The sequence below is a fragment of the Felis catus genome, chromosome D4 (assembly GCF_018350175.1).
Source record: "Felis catus isolate Fca126 chromosome D4, F.catus_Fca126_mat1.0, whole genome shotgun sequence".
Lineage (NCBI taxonomy): Eukaryota > Metazoa > Chordata > Mammalia > Carnivora > Felidae > Felis > Felis catus.
This window is the reverse complement of record NC_058380.1, coordinates 83,578,836-83,602,453: the sequence shown is the minus strand read 5'-3', so window position 1 is coordinate 83,602,453 and position 23,618 is coordinate 83,578,836. Positions and strand designations below refer to the sequence as shown.

The 23,618-nt window shown below is 37.2% G+C and overlaps 1 protein-coding gene and 1 long non-coding RNA gene across 4 annotated transcripts in view; one reads left to right on the top strand and one right to left on the bottom strand.

Moving 5' to 3' along the window:
- The window catches only part of NR6A1 (nuclear receptor subfamily 6 group A member 1), a 232,249-nt gene that overhangs the window by 66,463 nt on the left and 142,168 nt on the right, over positions 1-23,618 (top strand). The gene's annotated exons all lie outside the window — the stretch shown is intronic.
- The window catches only part of LOC109493966, a 61,969-nt gene that overhangs the window by 24,608 nt on the left and 13,743 nt on the right, over positions 1-23,618 (bottom strand). Inside the window, exon 2 of one of the 2 annotated variants that reach the window (XR_002737656.2) lies at positions 5,186-5,285. This is a non-coding gene — a long non-coding RNA (uncharacterized LOC109493966). Of the gene's footprint in view, positions 1-5,185; positions 5,286-23,618 lie in introns of those variants that run through there. The other variant, XR_002737657.2, reaches the window with a different exon arrangement.

The following is a 23,618-nucleotide window of genomic DNA, read 5'->3' as shown; positions in this document are numbered from 1 at the left end:
GAAACTGCAGATTTTGGTGGCTGAAATGTGTTATTTTTTTTATTGGCATATTTAGACTATTTATCCTCTGGGTAAATAAGTGGCATACTTGTTCAGGTGTACGTTTTTCAAAGAACATGTAGGGCATTCTTTTCTGATTTTTTCAGAAAATTTGGAAATAATTGGTTGTTGAAAAATAATGCCTAGAATGCTTGTTATAATAAAATACAGATTCTGGGACCCTACATCTGGTCTAGGGTAGAACTCAGGAATCTGCATTTTTCAGAGCAGCTGACCTAGGTGATTCTGGTACGTGACAACTAGGTTGGGAAACCCTGGCCTGAACGCCATATTCTTCCTGAATTCTTGGCATTTTTTGCATCTTTCTCTTGGCTTTGATTCTCTTTTTAGTTCTTGGCTCGTTGTATTTGTACTTCTACTTCCTTCCTATTCCTGAGGAAAAAAAAGTTGGAAAGCTAACTTGATAAGACTGTTTTCCTAATGCTTTACTGAATTTGACTTTTGCTATGAGAATCTGTTTTTCCCTATCTCAGACTTAAGTATATGATTAAATTATTGATGACCAAGGCCTTTGTCTTCCTGTCATTATCATGAAAGATTTAGTGGCTCATCTCATGTTATAGAAGTCAGAAAATTGATACCACATTTTACATTTTGTCAAGAAAAATAATGTGCATTTCCCATTTCACTTAGTTTTTTCCTTCGTCCCTCTTAGTTTGAGGGACGTGGTTTGCAAAGGTCACAGTGAATGGGTCTCACAGTTTTGGTCAAAGAGATTAAGTGCATTTGAATAAGAAAACCAGGGTATTCATGCTAAGGCATACTATATGGTCATTTAAAAAAGAACCAATACAATATATATAGCAAGATTGTTTCAGAAGGCTATCTACAATAGCTGTCTAGTATAGCTGAGTAAAACAGATTGTACAGCAGTAAATATAAAATCAGCTTGTTTTTGTTTAAGCCACCCCCCAAAAATCCCAGTGTATATCTGTTTGTGTGTATATGGGTAAACGTCTCACAGGTCATAAAATAAGTGATTAGTTTATGATATTTATTTATTAATAATACTAATATAAATAACAAGTTTATTATATTGATTATAACAAGTTATTAAACTTACTGTTTATTATATTTATCAGTGATTTCCACTGAGGAAAAGAAAGATCATAAGGAAAGGGATTTTCAGTTTTTACTTCATATATTTCTTTCTTTTATCTTTTTTTTAAAGTTTATTTATTTGTTTTGAGAGAGAGAGAGAGAGAGTAAAGAGAGAGAGAGAGAAAGAGAAAATCCCAGGCAGACTCCACACTGTCAGCACGGAGCTCGATGTAGGGCTCGAACTCACGAACCATGAGATGATGACGTAAGCTGAAGTCAGACTCTTAACTGACTGAGACACCCAGGCGTTCCCATAAATTTTTTTTAATGTTTATTTATTTATGAGAGAGAACATGAGCAGGGAAGGGGAAGAGAGAGAGGGAGACACAGAATCTGAAGCAGGCTCCAGGCTCCAAGCTGTCATCACAGGGCCTGATGCGGGGCTTGAACCCATGAACCACAAGATCATGACCTGAGCTAAAGTCGGACGCTTAGCTGACTGAGCCACCCAGGTGCCCCTCAATATTTGAATTTTAAATAATGAGTATGTGATTTTTTTTAATTTAAAAAATTATGAAAGCATTAATTTTTAAAGGTATAGTTTGTTCTTCCTATAAAATATCATTTAACTCTAGAACATTTAAAAAAAAAAAAAGAAAAAGAAGAATTCTAGGAATTTAGAGTGCTTATTCCATAATAGAACCAAAGAGAGTAAGAGAGGCTTTAACCAGTGTATTGGAGACCGCAGCAGCATCCACCCAGCACAGTAGCTGATGCACTCAAGTGACTCTCTGCTTTTGCTTCCCTTAGGTTGTTTGGTCCGCAGTTTGCATTCATTGATCAGTGAGTTGATTCAGACTCAAACCCACCGACAGCAATGAATGTTGAGTGCAGCCATCAGTGTTTCCATTTGGTGGAGTTGCCTTGGCACTCCCGAATTCCTGGCTCTTCTTTTCCACACGGGTTCTTTGAGTTCTGTGTCTGGCATCTCTCTCAGTAACCAGTGGTCGAGGGCCCACATAGTTATAGATAACATTGATACTAGAGCTGGGAGGTCCTTAAAGATGAGAAACTATGTTTCAGAGAATGGAAGGAGCCCTTGGAGAGCTAACAGGTAGCTCTATGACCACAAGGGCAGTGCTTGCATACCTTGTAGATGTAAACAAGAGTTGAGGGTCCTGGCTTTTCCTTCTGTTTTGAACTGAGAAATAGTGCTTTTCAAGGTAAATTAGCACAGGTTACGTTTGGGGTTAAATAATAATAGCTTACATATATTGAGTATTTGCTGTGTGCTAGGAATGGTAGAAAGCACTTTACATTTTATCTCATTGAATCTCAAAACTTCATGAGGTAAGTGTTCTTATTTCCCATTTTATACACGAGAAAACAGACTCAGATACTTGCCTGTGGTCACAGAGCTTAGTTAGGAAGTCTAACCAAGATTCATCCCACATCTCTGACTCCAGACCTTTTTTTTTTTTTTTTTAACTTGAATTTAACAAACATTTAAATAAGCACATGTGTGGATAGAAATAGTGAAGCAATAGTTGCTTTCAAACAGCTCATGTTCTAACAGGGCTGTCAAAACTTAACCACATTAACTGTAATTGGAGGTAGGATGTGATAAGAGCTGTGCAGATATTAGATAGTTTTGTGCTATTTTTGCTTAGTAAATCCTTCTCTTGCCCTTAATAAAAGTTTTAAGGGGATGTGGAAGAAATGGGTGTAAAATACTTAATTGAATGTGGCTCCAAACCGAAATACATATTTTTAATGTCTTTCCTTGCTAATCCTATTTCTCACCAGGGTGGCATATTTCTAGGAGGCATTTTAAAATACGTTAGGTATTATCATGGAGTTCTCCTTATCTTATTGAAATGAAGCACTTATTTGTCAAAAACAACAAAAAGCAAGGAACAGTGGATAATAGAAATAGGAGCTCTTAAAAAATTCACTGGATCACCTTTGGGGGACAGGCAGCAGGACTGGTTCTGGTGATCTTATGTGACATGTGAAGGTACAGCCTGCTCCCTTGCTTCAGGAAATGTAGTGCTGTTTGTAAAGACCCCAAGGTACAGTCAACGGTCGGTGGTTTTTTCAAATCCCAAACTCACCGACAGCGTTGAATGTTCCTTGGAGTCCTCTGAAGGCTGGGTTCTGGCCCTGTCAGCCCTTCTTCAGCCTGTGCCCATGTTCCAGGAGCCATTAAGCAGTGAGATGACTGCTGATAGAGGCTCTCATATTCTTTTCCAGATTTCAGGTTGAGAGTATTTAAATTATGAAATCAGTTTGTGTACAGCAGAGAGCTAATGAACTTAATGAACTGGCGAGGCTGCAGTTGTTTATGCTAGCTGACTCCAGTGGATGGCTGAGAAAATGGCTTTGAATGGTATTATTTTTTAATTCTGAAAATGTCGAGTACCTCATTTTTATAGTAGGTTCATTATTAAAGGGCATGGGTAAGAAAGAAATTAACATACATTGTGGACTCTGTTATATGCTGGGATTTGTATATTTTTATCTCATTAAACTCTCAACAACCCACTTGTACCTCATGAAAAAACTGAGTTGAGAAATGAAATGATTTGCCCAAAGTTAACATAGCCAGGAGTTAAGGTTATAAGCCAGAACTTGAATGTTGGATTTTTTGAATGCAAAGCTCATTCATTGATCAGATCACCTCCTTCCTTGTCCACCACAAAACTTACTGTTGTGTATCGGGGGGTAACATCTTCAGTGAGAGCTAAGTCAAATAAGTAAACATTTTCTCCTTATTTACTTGTATTAATAGTAGGTGGGTCTGTAGGTGAAATATTTCATAGAGGACGATGAAAAAAATTGACCTTAATAGCTGGTGATCTTTCTAGTTGAGATCCTGGATTGCTGAGTTACCATAGAGGTTCAGTGATTGTCTACAAGTGATTTTCCATATTGAAAAAACAAAAAATAAACAAAAACTCCATTACCTAGTAGAAAGCCTGCATTTCTCCTCAGTAAGGTCACAGAGAGTTAACTAAAATGTCAGGTGTCTTTGCTTTTGGCATGAAGAGTATTGGTACATTATAGACATACTAGTTATTTTTTATTGGCTACTGAATGTCCTTGATTAAAAATCTGGAGCATGAATTAATTACATGCAACTTTTCCGAATGCGGGGTTTCTAATGGGAGGGATCTAGGAGTGCTCAGTAGAAGGGCTTACAGAACTGCTGGCTGAATTAAGGTTAATCTTTAATCAGGGATAGTTATTGTCATTTGCTTTAGATTTAAGTATTAAAGATTGACTCTTCTCAAATTCATTTTTAGAGCAGCCAAGTGGTACACATTTAAAAAAAAAAAATCAACCACTGAGAATTTGGTATGAATGTAAACTGTTTACATTCTATGTCAATTTAATTATTTCACCCTCTGTCAAAACACTCCAGTTAGCCAGCTTTGTTGAGTTCTCGGTGTTATGACAGTGAATTGTATACAAATGAAAACAAAAATCAAGCAACTGTTACTGTGTAGTAGTTTAAAAACTCTTTAATGTGTTTAAACAGTCTTCCTCTTGATCTGATAGTTTGAAGAGATGTCAATGCCTATACCATTTGGACAAATGTTCAGACTTTTAAAAAATACTGACTTCTGCTGCTCCAAGCTATTAGATGTCTACAAAATACCATTGCTCAAATTCATGGCATTCTAAGAAGAATGCTTTTCATAGACTTGAACAACTAGAGCAGCGTGAAAGGTAGGTTTCTAGAATGACATAGGGGTGTTTCCCACTGTATTTGAGGTAATTTTCACGGCAGGAAAGGCCACCATTATCCTCACTCCTTTAATTTGCTTTAAGTCCTTAATTTTAGTTTTTACCATCAGGCAAGTTTGAGGCACACATTGGGTCTTTTAAATGAGTTTGCTAAGGTGTTTATATACTTAATGCAAGGATAAAGCTTAAGAGTTAAAAAAAAAAAAGTTAAGGCTAAAATTAGCCAAGAGTGATAGAAACTACAAATTTAATAAATCGGTCTGTTTCATTCTTGATTTACATTGGTTTTGAGTTTGTCAAAACTCACCATGCCATCCTTTACTGTTTGACTTACCTTCTTTCCTTTTCCAGAGGTACTACGAAATACTGAAACCCACATTGCTCCAACTTAGAGATGTAATTGTTTTCATAGTCCTCTTGAGGCTCTTGATATACTTGAAAGAAACAAGAAGCATAAACTCAATAAAACGATATGTTTGAGGGATTAGTAGCATAGCAGAGGAGTCACAGTCTCAGGTGTCTGTCTGTCCAGACACTTCCCACGGATTACACAGGGAGCATCTCTGGAAGTGTTTGGCAGAATTGCTACTAACTTTGAGGACAAATTCTTAAGTTATAAAGATGACAACAGCTTGTCACTGTGAATCCGTGTTCCTCTTAGCCGAACTAACTGCTAATGTTCTCCTTCATCCTTTTGCTAATTTGGTGGTGAAATCCTAGGATTCTTTCTCCTCCGATTAGCTCTTGCCATCGTGGAGCCCAGTGTCTGCCCAGGGAACTAGATGTAGACACAGCTGATGACAAAGAGGATGATTGCTGTGCTGGTGGAATGATATGAATCATGTTGAGGGAGAATAGAGAAAAGGGTTAATTGTGCCCCAAAGTGCTAGGAAAGATAGATATCTAAGAGTCACATCTGATCTGGACCTCAAAGATACAGTTGAATTTTTGCTAGACAGAGAAGGAAAGATTCCAATAGAGGAAAGATTGCACAGGAAGTCCTAGAAGCAGGAAAGGTCAGGTAATGATGAGTGGTGAGATTAATCTCTCAGGATCAGCTAACTCATCCTTAAGATGCGGGACAAATAGCACTTGCCCTTCCTGTGCACACAGCTGTGAAAATCAAATGAGCTTGTTCATGTGAAAGTAACGTGAATGTAGTAGTTTCTAGATTTCTCTTTTCTCATTGCTCTTGGTTCATATGTGCTAAAATAGAATAGATTAAATACCTTATCATGATAGACTTTTCCAAATTCGATTCTTTTTTGACTTTCTCTTTTTTTTCCTTTAGAGTGACCATAATTTCATTTTTTCATATATTGAGTGTTTGGAGAAGTAATATAGCATAGTAGAGTACAGATTTGGATCCAGAATCTTAACTTTGCAGCTTAGTAGCTGTATGACCTTGGGCAAATTACTTAACCACTCTGTTTCTCTGTTTCCTTATCCATAAAATGGGGATAATGACAGTATCTATGCGTTGGTTTATTGTGAGAACTAAATGAGGTAATGTATATCAGGTGTATAAAACAACACATGACACATATTATAATTTATGTGTTTTTATATATGTTTTTTCAAAATGATTTGAATTCTTAAAATCATTTACAATTATTTTCATATTACAAATATGCAAATAAAATTGCATATTTTATCCATAATTTGGTTTCAAGTCCATATACACTAATGTAAAACCCTTATTTTACAGTTAAAACACTTTCCGAATAGCTTATTGCATTGCATATGTATCTGTATATGTGTGTTTCAAAGACATTTTTTTTAAATAATCCTCTGCCACTTCCTTTGTGACCTTAAAGTTTTTTTGATCTCCCATGAGCTTCAATTTCCTCAATCTGTTAAAATAAGAATAATAGTATAGTAGTACTACATATTGCTTGTGAAGATTAAATTAGATAATATAGTTAAAAACTTTCTGAAAGGCTGTAGGTTCTCTCCCTAAATAGATGCATATAAACACAAAATTTTGAAAGCAGTTTCAGTTTTGGAATCCAAGAACCCATCTATAGCCTCCCTATGAACTTCAGGTTAAGAAATCTGACCATAGGGGCACCTGGGTGGCTCAGTTGGTTGGGCATCCAACTCTTGATTTCAGCTTGAGTCATGATTTCATGGTTTGTGGGTTAGAGCCCCATGTCAGGCTTTGCACTGATGGCACGGAACCTGCTTGGGATTCTCTCTTTCTCTCTCTCTCTCTCCGCCCCTCCTCTGCTTTCTCTTTTTCTCAAAAATAAATAAATAAACTTAAAAAAATCCTGACTAGAGGTCTAGACCAAGATTTTGCAATCTAGTCTTGCCACTGATGTAATGTTGATGCTTTTGGAAGTTTAGATCTCCGTTTTACTGGAAGTGACTGCTTGCTAGCAGTACTGCAACTAGTCACATCTTTCTAGTCACATCTAGTCACATCTTTCTCTATATCATAATCTATGTGATGTAACTGGATAATGATTACTGGACAATGATGGTCTCTGGAAAAGTAGTTATTAGGCTTCATCAGTTTCTGTATTAATTGCAGATACCAACCAGTAATTAGTAAATCTGTGCTTATACAATTAGAATTTCTAAAAAGTTGCCAGATGAGAAATTAACACAAATATTTGAATGAACTTAATTTACTTTGCAACAGTTCGACACCTCTCCCCATTCCTCCAGCAACTGTTTAGTTTGGATCTTATCTCAGCACTAAGACTACTAATTCTGGCCTTAAATTAGGCTGAAAGAATGTGTTGTTTCAAGGCAGTGCTTACAAAGGAGACTGCTAGATCCAGAGTTTTTATTTGAATGTTAGGGAGGGGGAAAAAAGGGTGCACCAAATATTGCGGTTGCATATGGAATTATTGATCATTCTTATATTTAGCCTGTTTGAGGTTTTATCAGAGAGTTGAGAAGTATAAAGAGAAATTTAAACTCAGTAGCTTGGAACATTTTACTTTTTGACATGACAACTTTATATCAGGGTATTTCAGATATTTTAGATGAGTCTGGAAGACAAGAGGTGGGCAGGCCACCTCACTGAAATAGCAAATTAGCCTATTGCCAAAAGGCAATATTTCTTTTTTTTTTTTAATATTTTTAATTTTTTTTTAAGTTTATTTACTTAGAGAGACAGAGCACAAGCAAGGGAGGGGCAGAGAGAAGGGAGAGAGAGACTCCCCAGCAGGATTCCTTTTTTTTTGTTTGTTTTTTTAACGTTTATTTCTGAGAGAGAGAGAGGGAGGGCCGGCAGGCCAGAGTGTGAGCAGGGGAGGGGCACAGAGGGGGAGACACAGAATCTGAAGCAGGCTCCAGGCTCTGAGCTGTCAGCATAGAGCCCAAATGAGGCTTAAACTAATGGACCATGAGATCATGACCTGAACTGAAGTTGGATGCTTAATCGACTGAGCTACCCAGGCGCCGCAACCCCTGCCCCCTCCCCACCCCGCCCCCAAGTAGGATTCTGGCAGTGTAGAGCCTGACGTGGGGCTCGAATTTCCGAACCATGAGATCATGACCTGAGCCAAAACCAAGAATCAGATGCTTACCCCACTGAGCCACTCAGGTGTCCTGGCAATATTTCTTTTCAAATGGGACAGGTACTTTAAAACCTATCAAAATATTCTAAGGGCCACCTGAATTCTCCATCCCTTAGTTGCAGTGACTTAATGTGTTTGAGTTATTACTATTCAAAGATTACTTTGCAAACCCACAGGAAGCAGGACTTCATTTTTCCATGGTAGTTTAATTCATAGGATATCTATAATCTGTGAACAACTCTTCTAAGTAACTCTACCAAGGATTGTTGTTCAGCTAAACTGAATAAGTACATTGAGTTAGGAATATAAAGTCATAAGAGATATGGGAATCAAAATCATACAGTAGTTAATATTCATGGGCATTAAGGAATGAGCTGGAAAGAATCTTAGGTTTTATTCCACTGTGTGAAAAGTGTTGGCAGGGACTTTAAAAGTCCTTGAGAGCCAAGAGGCATGTGTTTTGCAATAACCAGTTAATGAAGTAAATAAGAACAGTGATCAAAGAAAGACTCAATCTTTCCTTTTTTTTTTTTTACAGTGATGAAATCCTGATGATCTATCAGTAATATAAGATTATGTATTTCTTCTTCTGACCTATTTTAGTTTATTGGGTTAAATTTAATCATATGACACTATGTATGCTTTAAAAACTTGACCTCTGTTCTTACAAAGTTTAGTATTATCTCAGGTAGATGATAACTTTGTGTTAAGACATCATAAGTTATAGGTAACTAGACATATTCATTCTACAACCAACTTTATTCATTTATAGCATTTAGGCAAATGATCTTTGAATGTTGATTTTCTTGGCTATTTCCAGCAAATTGTTGAATCTTGCAAAGTATGTGTCTTAAAAGCTTTATTTTTGAATGTATATTTTCTAGAAAAGCTGAGGTAGATGAGGTACATCTACCTCATACTTTCCTAAATGAAATAGTATTGTGTAGGTTGGATAAGTTATTAATACTTGACATACTGGATTTAGACTTATTTCTCCATTGCTAACTTAAAATTGGACAATCCTGATGTTTGTGTGGGAATGCTAATCTGGGTAGGGGAAAAATCCTGGGATGAAAGAATAGAAAATAAGTTCCAATCTATAGTTTTATAACTTAAAAAAATTTTTTTTAATGTTTATTTTTGAGAGAGAGAGAGAGAGACAGAGCACAAGTGGGGGATGGGCAGAGAGAGAAGGAGACACAGAATCTGAAACAGGCTCCAGGCTCTGAGCTGTCAGCACAGAGCCCGATGCGGGGCTCTAACTCACAACTGCAAGATCATGACCTGAGCTGAAGTCGGATGCTCAAACGACTGAGCTACCCAGGTCCCCCCCCCCCCCCCCCCGCTTTTTTTTTTCCTAATTTTTTTTTACAGCATGCCCTTTTAATCTGAAAACTCACATCTTTCAGCTTTGGAAGACCCCAGCCCTGGGGCCTGAACTCAGGAACTGTGAACTCATCACCTGGGCCGTAGTCAGCTGCTTACCTGATTGAGCTACCCAGGTGCCCCTATAACTTTTTAAAAAAGTTTTTATTCATTTATTTTGAGAGAGAGTGAAAGCATGAGCAGGGGAGGGGCAGAGAGAGAGAGAGAGGAGAGAGTGAGAATCCCAAGCAGGCTCTGCACTGCCAGTGTGGAGCCCAATGCTGGGCTCAAACCCACGAACCACGAGATGATGATCTGAGCCGAAATCGGACCTTAACTGACTGAGCCACCCAGGCTCGCCTAGTTTTACAACTTTTGAAGCTATCAGGAGTTTTAGAGGTCATTTAGTAATGATTTCCAAATCTGACTTTGCATCAGAATTAAAAGTATGATGGTGGGAAAAGTGAATTGCTAATAATGCAGATTCCTAGGCATTGTCCTATACTTAGTAAATCAAATCCTCTAGGAATGGGTTTTATAGTTTTCAGAAACCCCTAGGGGATTCTGATATAGACATTTCGTGGACATTTGGGAGTCTCTGATTTAGGCTAAGATTTAATAGGTGAGGAAATGGATTTAGAAGGGAAATGAAGAGAGTCATACAACAGGCATGTGTGTGGGCACGCATGTGTGTTTACTTAGAACACACTGCCTCTCCATCATGAAAAAGCATGCTTTTTGTAGAAGTTTCCCAATGTCCTATTGGCCATCTGAAAAGTACTTCTAAGTCTATCTGCCTTGTAGGTCAAACATCTTAGCCTTAGGGATGTACCCAGAAGTAGTGCAAATGGACCATTGACTTGCATTTGGCATCCTGACCTGAAGTATTTGACTAAGTAAGCGATGCTGAGTGGTGTTGGCATAAAAACTGTCCATGGTTTGAAATGAGGAATAGCTGTAAGTGATCAAAAGTCTGTGAAGGCCCTTCAGGCTCTGACATTTATCAGCTGCTGCTACACTTTAACACTTTTCTCTAATCAAAGGTGACTACCACTGGATGGAAGAGGCTTGCAGAACCTCTGGCTGCTCTCAGGGGAGGAATTTATTTTAATTGCCAGTGAGAAGGTAGGAATGATTTCAATAAAGATCAAGAACCTCCATATTCACTTCAGCTTGGGCTCCTGGCCAAGTGTCCATTCTCTGGAGGGAGTTGATGTCAGCTGCTGTCTTGTGACTTGAGGTATTTCAGAAAAGCCAAAGGCATTACAGGAGCCTTTCCTGAGTTGGCAGGCAGGAATGGCACCAGGAATCAAGGCCTGACACATGTCATCAGCCTGGAGAAAGTGGAGTTTGGACACTAATGATGGCTCTTGTCAAGGCTCCGTGTGATAAAGCCAGGAGGACTCAGCTTAGGGGTTTGTTTGCATAGAAGAGGAGTTACGGCTTAGAGAACACCTGCCAAGACTTTTCACTGCCCCAGCTGTATGTCAGTGACGAATCCTTCACCCTTGACTCCTGTCACTTCTTTTTAATGGGTGATGGTAGAGATGCTGGATGGGTAAGGAAGAGAGGCAGCCTGGTTATATCTAGTACATTTCCCTATTTGCTTGTTTTCTTGCCATTCTCTATGTAGAACTAAATTTGTGTGGCCATACTCCAGGCTAGTATTTTGTTTTGTCTGTATCTGAAGGTATACTGGACCAGAGTGTCAGGTCCTTTATTCTCATAAATGCCACTGCTGATGACCACACAAATGTTTTGATTGGCAGTTATGAGAAAGCTTTTTTTGCTGATATCTCTCTTTGTTAGAGAAGTATTATTTTCAGATTCCAGCCTTGCCATTTAGTAGCTGGGTGATTTTTGGCAAGTGGTTTAACCTCTTGTTTCTCATCTGAAAAATGTAGGTAAGTAATTAATTGTACCTATACCACTGAGTTCTTGTGAGAACTAAGTGAAAGCAGGAGTCTAAAAATACGTGGCACATAACATTCAAGTTTCAGTTACTGTTATTACTGTAATTATTTGGTCTAATTTCCTGCCTACTGGGAAGAATGCAATGAGGGGTTTCTAAGCCACTGTCTTAATGAATACAGGAATTATGGTGTAGAATGAATGTAAAATTGAAGTCAGGGGATCCAGATTCAAGTTTTGACTATGCTATATGTTACTTCAATTTCTATACTTTTCCATAAAAACAAAATTACACCAACTAAAACAACAAAATCAGGATCTCTGAGATCTCTTGCCACACACACAAAATTGACATTTGTAAAAATTATTGAGGTTCCCAAGAGCTTTTGTTTATGTGGGTTGTTACCTTTCACTGTAACAGAAATTAAAACAGAAATTTAAAAATATGTATTCATTCATTTAAAATAAAAATAACCTATTACACAGCAACAAATAATGTTTTAAAATAAAAATAACTATAAAAATGTCTATAGTTTCTGGGGCGCCTGGGTGGCTCAGTCGGTTTCGTGTCTGACTTCATTCAGCTCAGGTCAAGATCTCATGGTTCATGGGTTCCATCCCCGTGTTGGGCTCTGTGCTAACAGCTTGGAGCCGGGAGCCTGCTTTGGATTCTGTCTCCCCCTCTCTCTCTGCCCCACCTCCTGCTCACACTCTGTCTCTCTCGGTCTCTCTCTCTCTCTCTCAAAAATAAATAAGTGTTAAAAAAATTTTTTTAAATGTATAGTTTCAAAACAAAACCTTTGTGAGAAGAGTGACATTATTTTGTATTTTTGCAGCTCTCATTAATGTCTGGCTTCATAAAAGACAACTGAGTTTTCATATCTGCATATATCTGCATCTGCATATTTGTTTCAGTATGTTGTTTGGGCTGAAGTATATGAAGAAAATCTGGCCTCTATACATAGATATCTATGGAAAAAGGGGAATTTTAATAGTTCAAGTAATTGCATATATTCCTTTTTGATGCTGTATCAGTTCTTAATACCTAATCTGAAACCATATCAATGAATTTTTCATACTCTGTTCCATTGAAATCCCCCAGTCTATCTTACAGTTTGCATGGGTCTTTTACCCATGAATCATTTTATAACATCATGTTTTGTTCATGTGAAAAACACTGGTTTAACAATTTATGTAAATTTTCCAGATGTGGACACATTTCATCACAAAAATCCAAATCAACTTTTTTAATCTCACTGCTAATCTCCTGGGAAGGTGTGAAGCTCACAGCAACAGATAAAAATTTTCCAAAATTCTAATTTTTGTTAAAGGCTTAAATTTTGTCACTGGCAACATGTACTGCTAGTTGTTTTCCTTGAAATCATGACATTCTCACTTTGTTCATTTTCAAGGAAATAAATTGTCAAACATCCAAGCCTGAATAACCATAATTTTCTGTTGTTCTTTCAAGTAAAATAGTAGTCCATGAAAAAATCTGATAGTTTAACCTACTGCTAACTCAAACAGTGGCTTAAAGTGCGTTTACTGGAGACAGTGTACAGAAATGTGTTTAAATGCGTTTTCCATTTTGTCACACAAAATATTAAAAAGTTGTGTAGTCAGACATTGAGATTTAATAAAATTAGTAAATCTTACTGCTTGATCAAAGACGTTCTTAAGGTAAAATGGCTTTTTTTTTTTTTTTTTTTTCCTGGAGTGTATGGCAGTGATGAATACAGTGACTGGCAATACATTTTGGTGGCAGTGCTTTGATTTTTGCTAAAGTCAGCAGTTTAACCCAATACTGGGTTTGCACCATCATTTTAAATGTCACCATAGTGAAAAAAAAGCAAATAATGCCTTATGATTAGTACAAAAATAATTTGACCTTGCAGACTCTTTGAAAGGGTCTTGAGGACATCTGTGGATCACACATTGAGAACCACTGCTGTGGAGTCCACAAATGTTAAGAAAACTCTAGGCAAATGGCGGAAACTTCCGTAATCCCTTCAGAGTTAAGACTCATAGGGCTGTAGCCAGCTATAATAAAGACAACCCCTGGCGTATTGTTTTGACATCTCCTTGGGGCTTAGCATAGTATTAAGGGGCTTAGTTTGCACTTAGTGGAACCTCAGTAAAAGGTTGATCAGTCAATGCAGATTGCCTAAATCTTATATTTAGCAACTTTTTTCTTCTATACTTTATGAACTCAATTTTTTATGTTTTTATTGTAAACACCACGTATTTTCTGAGTCTTACTGTTTCCTCTGTTAGTGATTGTACAGTTTTGTTACTGTGTGTGTTTTATTCTCCTTGTGGGGGGATAAGAAGCAAATCACATGGCACTTGCTCTTTTATGATCTTGGGAAAATAAAAGCAGTTAAACAGCATGCCATGCAGTGTCCAGACGCAGAGGCACTCTTAACCTGACATAGGATTCAGCATTTAGTAGATTTTGTAATAACTAACCTCCTCCTGAGCATCCTTTCAGTGTCCGGCATTGTGATTTCATATATACATGTATTTTATATATGTATAAAATATGTACATATATATATATATATACACACACACAATTTATTATATGTAAATGTTTACATTTATATATAAAATATGTATTTACCTATACTTAAGTGTATATATTTAAGTGTATATAAGTAGATAAAACATATATATGTATATATATAGTATATAAATTTGCTTACAAAAATATATAAATCATTCATATTTAATTTCCTGAACAGTCCTGCCAGGTATTTGGTATAATACTCACTTTATATATGAGGAATGAGACTAATATGAGAGTGATTTGCTCAAGGTCACAGAGCCTTGATCTGTCTGGTACCAGGCTTTTCAGTAAATGCCTAATTGCCCAGAGGGTTGAAAACAATATGGGCTGGATCGGGTAGAATTAATTCTTTTCCCTATGCCAGATTCTTCTTAAAGCCTTCCCAGATTTCTCCCCAACATCTCTTCTTTCCTCCTTGGTTCTATAGTATTTCTCAGTGTGTACCTTGTTTTAGAATTGTGCAGAAGGCTTATCCTTTCTACTCTAATATAAACTCAGTGAAAGCAGAACCATTGTATTAGATATACAGTATATCTGGCACTTGATAAATGTTTATATTAGACTGTAAGTGTTCCTTTCTTAATTCATTTTTTATCTAAACAGTATGTAAGTTAAATCATTTAAATATATTGCTTTTTAAATAAATGCAGTATTTCCTTTTGAGATGTGAATGATAACCCTGTAATCTATCTATTCTAGAAGTTGTAGTGTGCATCTGTTTTGGGATGTGTGTGTCAAATGTCTTATTTTCAACTCCTAAGTTAGAAAATCAGTGAAAAATGTGAACAGTTTTGTTCATATATTAGTGTTGATTAAGTAGTACCCTCTTTGACTCCTTAGAAATGGCTCTACGATAAGAGAATGGGGAGCGCTGACTTGAGTTGATACATTTATTTTTTAGATCAAAGCAGATGGAATAAAGTTGTAAAAGTCGAGCTTACTACTCTTTTAAACATAAGAGGTAGTCAGTTTTCACCTTAATAAATGAATTTGGAGATCAAAGCATCCTCTCTAAGATGTTGGTCACAATAAAGCCAGTAAAATGGCAGGTGATTATTTATGTCTACAAAATAAACAATGATCAGAAGCAGCCAGTTATGATAATTGCTCTATTTTTGTGTAGACTCTACAAAAAGATTTGAAGAGTAACATCTGTGTAAAGGACTAACCATAAATGCTTAGCTAGCACCTTGAGTGGGAACTTGAGATCTGGATATGGGAGCAAGAGTGGTTGTCATTTCTTGGTAAGCCACCTGCAATTTGGGTACCTTTGCTTCCTGACATGCCCTCAACATATCTTTTTTGTTTTTAGAGAGTTCTTAGGATTGGAGCTCTTCCCTTTGCGGCTTTCATACCACCTTCTCAAAATTTTGTTTCTGCAGCGGTGTCTTAACTAGGTTATGTGAAAGCAAACTCATAAAAAGGAATTTATCCCATGGTTTACTTCTTAATTCTTTCAGAGATAATTTTGTTCACAAATGAATTTGTGAAAGTTTTGGCTATTAGAAGTAGAATTTTCATTTGTGCTGCTCCAGGATATGGAGGTGAGGAGAGGGCATTTCTGTCAAATCACAGCTTAGTTCATGTAAGTCTAAGGGGTAAGAACTGCTGAGGAGGTGAGAAAAGTAGCACCCTTTCTTTGTGTTATCTTAATTAATGCTTCCAACAACCCTTCTGATAAAGTAGTGGTTATTGCATTTGTCACTATACCAAGATAATTCTGTCCCACACCACTGTTTTCCATGTACCAAAATAATTTACAGTCATATGTTATACAGTCACATGAACATATTAATTGAACAGTGGTACATATTGCTGAATATATCAGATCAACTAGGTTATGTCATTTGATTCCAGTACTAAATTCTGCAGTTACTGAGGGCACTTTGCTCCCTGAAGAAGTTGCTGATTAGGGTGCTTTTCAAATTTGTATGTGTATTTGGGTTAAGATTGTGTAGGAATCTGGCTCCTAAATTTAGGAAGAATGTCAGCTTCTAGGCATGAGAGCATAGCATTAAAATAGTTGTAAACTTTTTTTTTTCAAGTTTATTTATTTATTTTGAGAGAGAGAAAGTGAACAAGGAAGGGGCAGAGAGGAAGAGAGAGAATCCCAAGCAGGCTCTATGCTGTAAGCACAGAGCTTGATGCGGGGGTCAACACAGGGCTCAATCCCACCAACCATGGGATCATGACCTGAGCTGAAATCAAAGCTGACCACTTAACTGACTGAGCCACCCAGGTGTCCCAATAGTTGTAAACTTTAAAGAAAATGTATTTGGAGTGGGATTCATTCAGATACTGACAGGCAATAAAAATGAGCATATTAAGGGTTTAAATTTTCAGTTGAATATTATCTTAAATACGGTTTAGGCGTGTATACTGATTACAGTCTTTCTTATTTAAAAAATGTCTAGTGCATTTTCTTTAGGATTTATTTAAATCAAAGTGAATACCATTTTCCCTTTGGCTTCTTCTGTGCTACCATTCTTAGCCTTCTGCTTCTTTAAAAATGTTGGGGGGCTTTTGTGCATTCTAAATATGGGTGTTTTTTTTTTTTTTTTTACTGTGGTTTTCAGATGTTTTACCTGTTTTTACTACTGCTGATATTAAGGGTCTTATATAAACTTTTTTTTTTTTAATGGATGTACAATTGAAACAGACATTGGCAGTCTGTTTAGGAAAACAGAAAAGTAAAGGCTATATCTGATTATTAGTGGTAAGAGGAAAACCTAACAAGTAAAAATGCTGTCTGAGTTCAGAATAAGAGATACTTTTTAGGGCAGAAAGGTCACACAAGGGAATCTTGTGAGCTGCTGTAAATATTTCCCTAGTTTGTTCTGGGTGGTGGTTATGTGTTATGTATACATATGTAAAAATTCATCGGACTTAAGATTTGGTCACCTTACCATATGCAAATTATACCTCAAAAATAAAAGCATTATAATTGTAACTGAAGCAAATGTGGCAAAACCTGGGTCATTATTGTATATGAGTAATGGTTATTTTACTATTATCACTGGTTTTATGAAAATTTGAAATATTTAATGATAAAAATGAAACAAAATCCTGTCTCTAAATATATCACATTATACCTAATTTATGAGAGCTAAAAATTTTTTTTTTCTTGAACCTGCCATTTTTCAGGTTTGGAATTTTGTCTTTTTTTTTTTTTTGGATATTACTGAGGAAGTACAGAGAATGAAGTCTTGTTTTTATGACATCACTTATTTAAAGAGAACAAACTCAGTCTTGAAACCAGCTTATATATAAATTTTTTCCCTTCTTGAATCTGATTGGGGAAAAGCCAGGCCACTTAGCTCTATTAAGTATATGGTAGTTCTAATTAAACACCAGTTTTAAAGTTTGTGTCTTTCATAAACCTACCTAATATTTAAGATTTGCCATGTACTTGATATTGTGGGAACTATCTTGTAGAGTGATGTTACTATTTTATTTTGTATATGAGGACATAATCTGAGGTCAAGAAACTTGTCCAAGTTCTCATGGATGAAGTAGGGAGGGCTCCCCATTCTTGGCCTCTAAAGGATACCACAAATGGGGCACCTGGTGGCTCAGTCGGTTAAGCATCCAGCTTCTGCTCAGGTCATGATCTCGCGATTTGTGAGTTCGAGCCTCATATTGGCTGACAGAGCCAATTGACAGAGCCTGGAGCCTGCTTCAGATTCTGTGTCTGCCTCTCTCTCTGCCCCTCACCCACTCACACTATGTCTCTGTCTCTCTCCCAGAAATAAATAAACATTAAAAGAAATTTGAAGGATACCTAAGCTGCCAATGTCAGTATGAATATAAAGATAATTATCATTCTTTTTTTTTTTTAATGTTTATTTATTTTTGAGACAGAGAGCATGAACAGGGGAGGGTCAGAGAGAGAAGGAGGCACAGAATCTGAAACAGGCTCCAGGCTCCGAACTGTCAGCACAGAGCCTGACGCGGGGCTTGAACTCACGGACTGTGAGATCATGACCTGAGCCACCCAGGCGCCCCTAAAGATAATTATCATTCTTTATAACTGACCCTTAATTGCCACAAATAGATCATCACTGTTTTAAGCAGTATTCGTGTACTGTTTTAGGAGTCTTTTTAGAGCTTGTATTGAGCAGCCTTTAAAAGCTCAGAATTATTTCTAACACTTTCTTAATGACCTAGCAATGTGGCTTTGTCCTTTAAAACAAAACCTAGAGTAAAGAGAAATATTTTCATTTTCTTGTATGAAAAAAGGCTATTTGTAGGTCATCTTTTAAAAAAAAAAGGCAAATTCTCTCTCCAGACCACATTAGAACCCATGCCAACTTGGTAGAGGGCCTTTACCAGAGTAATGATGTAAGAATTTGAAAGAGCACATAGTGCAGCTGCCAAAGCTCACAGTGTTTAGTATCAACACCGTCTGTCTGCCAGAGTCCGCAGCTCAATATTTTTTTTTTCTGTATATACCAAGTTATAATCACATATATTTATCTTTTTTGGGGGGGGGGACAATAGTTACTGTTTCATGAGCTTAATGCTTTCTGAGGAAATAGTGCTTTTTTACCTCTCATATACTTCTGAGCATTCCCCCCATCCCCAGCTAACTCCCAAATATTTATTCTCCTGGGTAGATTCTTCCAAAATGTGACACAGAGGGGCAATTCACACCTTGCCTAGTTTGTGTTCTGCAAGGAAACCCTTCCCTTGCATGGTTCTCTATTCAGGAAGACCCATGTGCTACATTCCATCCGTTTGCCAAGTCTTGGACTTTATCCAAAGTACAGTATTTGAGTATGCAATTACACATACACATACTGGCAGCAGCATACTTTTTCCTGGCCTCTCTCAGAGAAAGCTCAAAGCCAGAGGAGCAAATCCAGATGTTCTTGAGTTTGGCATCCTCAATTCAGAATTCTAGATGGCAGGACTTCACTTGGAAGTGTACCAAGCTTACTCAGCACCTGCTTTTGCTAGCCATCACATTTTTATTACCAAAGATTCTGGCGTTTGCCTCCTTTGCTGAGCAGAAAGAACACCATAGCAGAGCTGCATGCGAAGTGGCTCTCCATCATTCGAGAGAAATATTTGATTTGCTTCAGCAGGCATGCAGAGGAGGCTAGTCTTGCTGTGGGAAGAAGTCTGGGATGAGAGCAGGTGCAACTGCAGCTGCAGCCCCTTAACCAAATCTGGCCTTGTTTAATTTTTAAATAGTCTAAAACATTTGGCATCAATATAAGTAAACCATTATGGGCTCTCTGGCACCTAACATGGTACCTTGCACAAGGGGGAGGTGTTCACTGACTATCCAGTCACCATTTATCGAATACCTTCCATGTGTACCAGGCAATGTACTAGAGGCTGGTGATGAATAAGATCTTTTTTCAAGAAGCCCACAGCCCGGTAGGAGGCATAGACTCTTAAACGGGTAAATGACAATTCATCAATTTTATTTGTGGTGATGCAGCTTAGTATTTTGTTAACTTTTTTAAAAAATTTATTTTATTTATCTTATTAATGTTTTTATTTATTTTTGAGACAGAGAGAGAGCATGAGCAGGGGAGGGACAGAGAGAGAGCAAGACACAGAATCTGAAGCAGGCTCCAGGCTCCGAGCTGTCAGCACAGAGCCTGACGCGGAGCTCGAATTCACAGACCGTGAGATCATGACCTGAGCTGAAGTCGGACGCTCAACCGACTGAGCCACCCAGACGCCCCTTTGTTCACTTTGTAAGTTAGCTACAGAAGCCAATCCACAGGATCGATTTCATGACCTTCTTTCTAAGAACAAGCATGGGATTTTCCTTCAATTCTAAAGTATGCTTACTTGCATGCATTTTTGCCTCTTTAGATACCTCTTCTGACTTGCCCAGAGGTGAAGATTTGTGGACGCAAAAAGAAAATGCTAGTATAATGCAGAAAGACATTTTTAAGAAGGCTTCCAGAATTGGTTATTCTGTTTTAAGTAATGTTTCCCTAATATAAAAACGACGTGCAGATGCATCAGTTCCTCTAGGTATGTTGGTTATCAGGCTGTTGTAAGACTAGGAAAAGTAATTTCCTTCTCTCTGTGGAATTTAAACTTCCTTCATTTGAATTTTTGCATAGTTAGGGCAGAACCAGAAAGCACATTTTTTTTTTCATAACTATTTCTGGATAGATTAGGTCACATTTGTTGAATAATGATACAGTTCCTCTGTCTTAACTTGTTTTTCTTTCAGCCTCCCCCTCTTCAGTTTCTGAGGATGAGTATATGAGTATTTTCATTGAGCTTCCCTTAACCATAAAAAAAAAAAAAAAATTGTTTAGATTGCCTTCGTCCTAACTAGTTTTCCTCATTTCTTTGATGGAAAACAGTGTGGGACAAAACGTGTACTATTAAAATAAGAAAATCTCATATAGTACTTATGCTCCAGGTTTTGTTTTTAGGCCTCTTATGTATAAAGTACTTAAAAGAAGGGTTATATAATCCTCATGGCAACCCAGTGAGATGGGTACTTATTATTTTTTCCATTTTGCAGATGAAAACAGGAAGGCATAGTGAGGTAAATAACTTGTCCAAGATCATATGGCTAATAAATAGCAAAGTCAGGATTTGAACTCAGGTGTTGCTGACCTATTGTGTTCTTAATTGGTGCACTATATCACTTCATACTAAGTTTGACATTGAATGATTCCCTAATCATTCATGACAGAATTCTCTAAAAGTAGAGGATAATATTATCTACCATTTGAGTTTCTCCTGTGTAGCTAGGCATTATACATGTCATTGTACTTCTTTTCAGTATTATGGGTATATGAATTGGTCCCATCTTACAGATGATAATATCAGCTAACATTGATGGAGCACTTCCTGTGGGTCAGGCATTGTACTGAGTTCTTGTATCATCTCATTAATTGTTCACAATAGTTCTGTGGGTAATTGCTGTTATTCTCAAAGCTGGAGGATGTCACTTGCGTAGAGTCAAATAGCTAAGGAGGACAGAGTTAGGTTCTGAATGCAGATTTGCCTGACTCCAGACCCCAAGCCCTTAACCAGCATGTAATATTTGGTAAGAAACAGTACTTAGGTAGGTATTGTAGTGATGAGGTGAATCTCAGAGGACAGAGCCTAGCTCCAAATCTTGTTCCTCATCCTTTGTCCTCATATATTTTGTTGATTAATTGTGACCATTGCTTTTCTTTCTTCTTCATGTTCTCATAATACAGAAACATGATATAAGTATCAGAAGTGGCCTTCTTGTCTGAAAACAGAAAATTCTTGTCTAACTGATGTCTTCATGATACGTGGCAGTTAGTGTCTTTTATTAGGCTTTTGTTAAAGCTTTGACTTCTTCTTTAATTCCATTTGCTGGGACTTATCACTCTATAGATTTCTTTCTATCCTCCCAGGATTCCTGGAAGTTGTAGTGGGGAGATATTAAGCATCTGTGAGGTTCTATTTTTGAAATACTGTACTGTAGTTTATTTTTTATCTTGTCTTCTTAGGATTATAAATCTGTTTTCTTTACCACCTAAGATATAGTTGGTGTTGAAGATTTTTGTTTATTTTATTCATTTATTTTTTTAAGTTTATTAATTTAGAGAGGGAGAGAGAGCACGTGCATGCACAAGTAGAGGAGGGACAGAGAGAGAGAATCCTAAGCAGGTTCCACGTTCTGTGCTGAGCCTGACACGGGGCTCGATCCCATGAACCATGAGATCATGACCTGAGCCAAAATCAAGAGTTGGACACTTAACTGACTGAGCTGCCTGAGCGCCACCCCCCTTTGTTGAAAATTTTTGTTTATTCTAAATTAGTTTTCTATTGGAACCTTTATGCTCTGACATCTCACTTCCCATTAGCAAGCTCAAACCTAAATTTTTTAAATGTTGTGTTTATTTATTTTGAGAGAGAGAGAGCAGGGGCAGGGCAGAGAGAGAAGGAGAGAGAGAGAATCTAAGCAGGCCTCATGCTCAGCGCAGAGCCCAATACAAGGGTCTCAATCCCATGTCCGTGAGATCATGACCTGAGCCAAAATGAAGAGTTGGACACTCAACCGAGTCATCCAGGTGCCCCAGCAAACTCAAACCTAAATAGTTGCAGAAATGAATGTGTTTTTGGTCCTTTCTCTGTTTCCCTAAGTGTCTTTTCTTTTTCTGTCATTCTAGATTATCTTTTCCTTCTGTCCAACCAGTTGGTCCCTAAAATTTATTAAATCTACCTCCCAAACATAGATCTATCACTCTGGACCAATGTACTACTCAACATCACTAGGTAACAGAAACATGAAAAAAAAAAGTGAGGGTAGTGCTATATACCCACCATTTAGAATGGCTAAAATTAAAATAACAAACAAATGGACTATACAGTGTTGGTGAGAACAACCCAGATATTCAATCTCTGTCAGCAGAAGTGGAGTATAAATTGAGACAAACATTTGAAAGCTCTTCAGTAGTATCTATGGAAGTTGAACACAGGCAGTTTTATTCTAGGCATATACTCAACAAAAATGGATAAAGTGTGAACCGAAAGACATATAAGAATGTTCTAGCATCATTATTTGTAATAATCCCAAACTGGAAACAACTAATTATCCACAATAGAGTTGGTAAATAAATTATGGTATAACCCATAAAATGGAATATCCTATGGCAGTGATAAGGACAGACTATCACAACATGCAACAGAATGGATGAATCTCCTAGACAATATGTTGAACAAAAAAAGCCAGATACAAAAGATTACATAATGTGTGATTACCTTTATATGAAGTTCAAAAATAGGCAAAACCAATCTGTGATGATAGGAGTCAGAATAGTGGTTACTTGTACTGATGAGATATAATGCTGAGAGGAAGCATAAAGGAGATTTCTGAAGTATAAATGTTCTAAACTTGATTTGGGTGTTGTTTCCACAAATATGTTCACTCCAAAAATTATTGAACCATACATTTGAGATGAATGTGTTTTACTCTGTTTATAGTCGAATAAACAAACTTACTTATTTTTAAAAGCTAGGCAATAGCTTGGCTAATAAGTTTGAGGGGAAGCATAGGGCTCAAGGACTTGTGTTAAAATACCATCTCTAGGTTAATGGCTTTGGGTTAGTCACTTGAGAGTGACCTTAAAGAATGACTTTTTTCTCCATGTATTTACAGTAATGGTCTGGATGGAGTTTCACCAAACCAACAATACTTTGGGTCAGGAGTACGGTTGTGAGGTCTCAGTTTTTATTCTGTGTAATACTTCTTAACATTTTAAGTGATTTTTCAATAATATTTTAAGCAAGCTTTAAAAAAAAAAAACAATGACTTTGATGGAGGAAATGTTAGGTAGCATGACAAGTAGTAAGGTAAGATATTTGGGGCCAGGTGGAACTTGGGTGCTCTGCAAATTAGATCTCAGCATATTCATTTTACAGTTTGG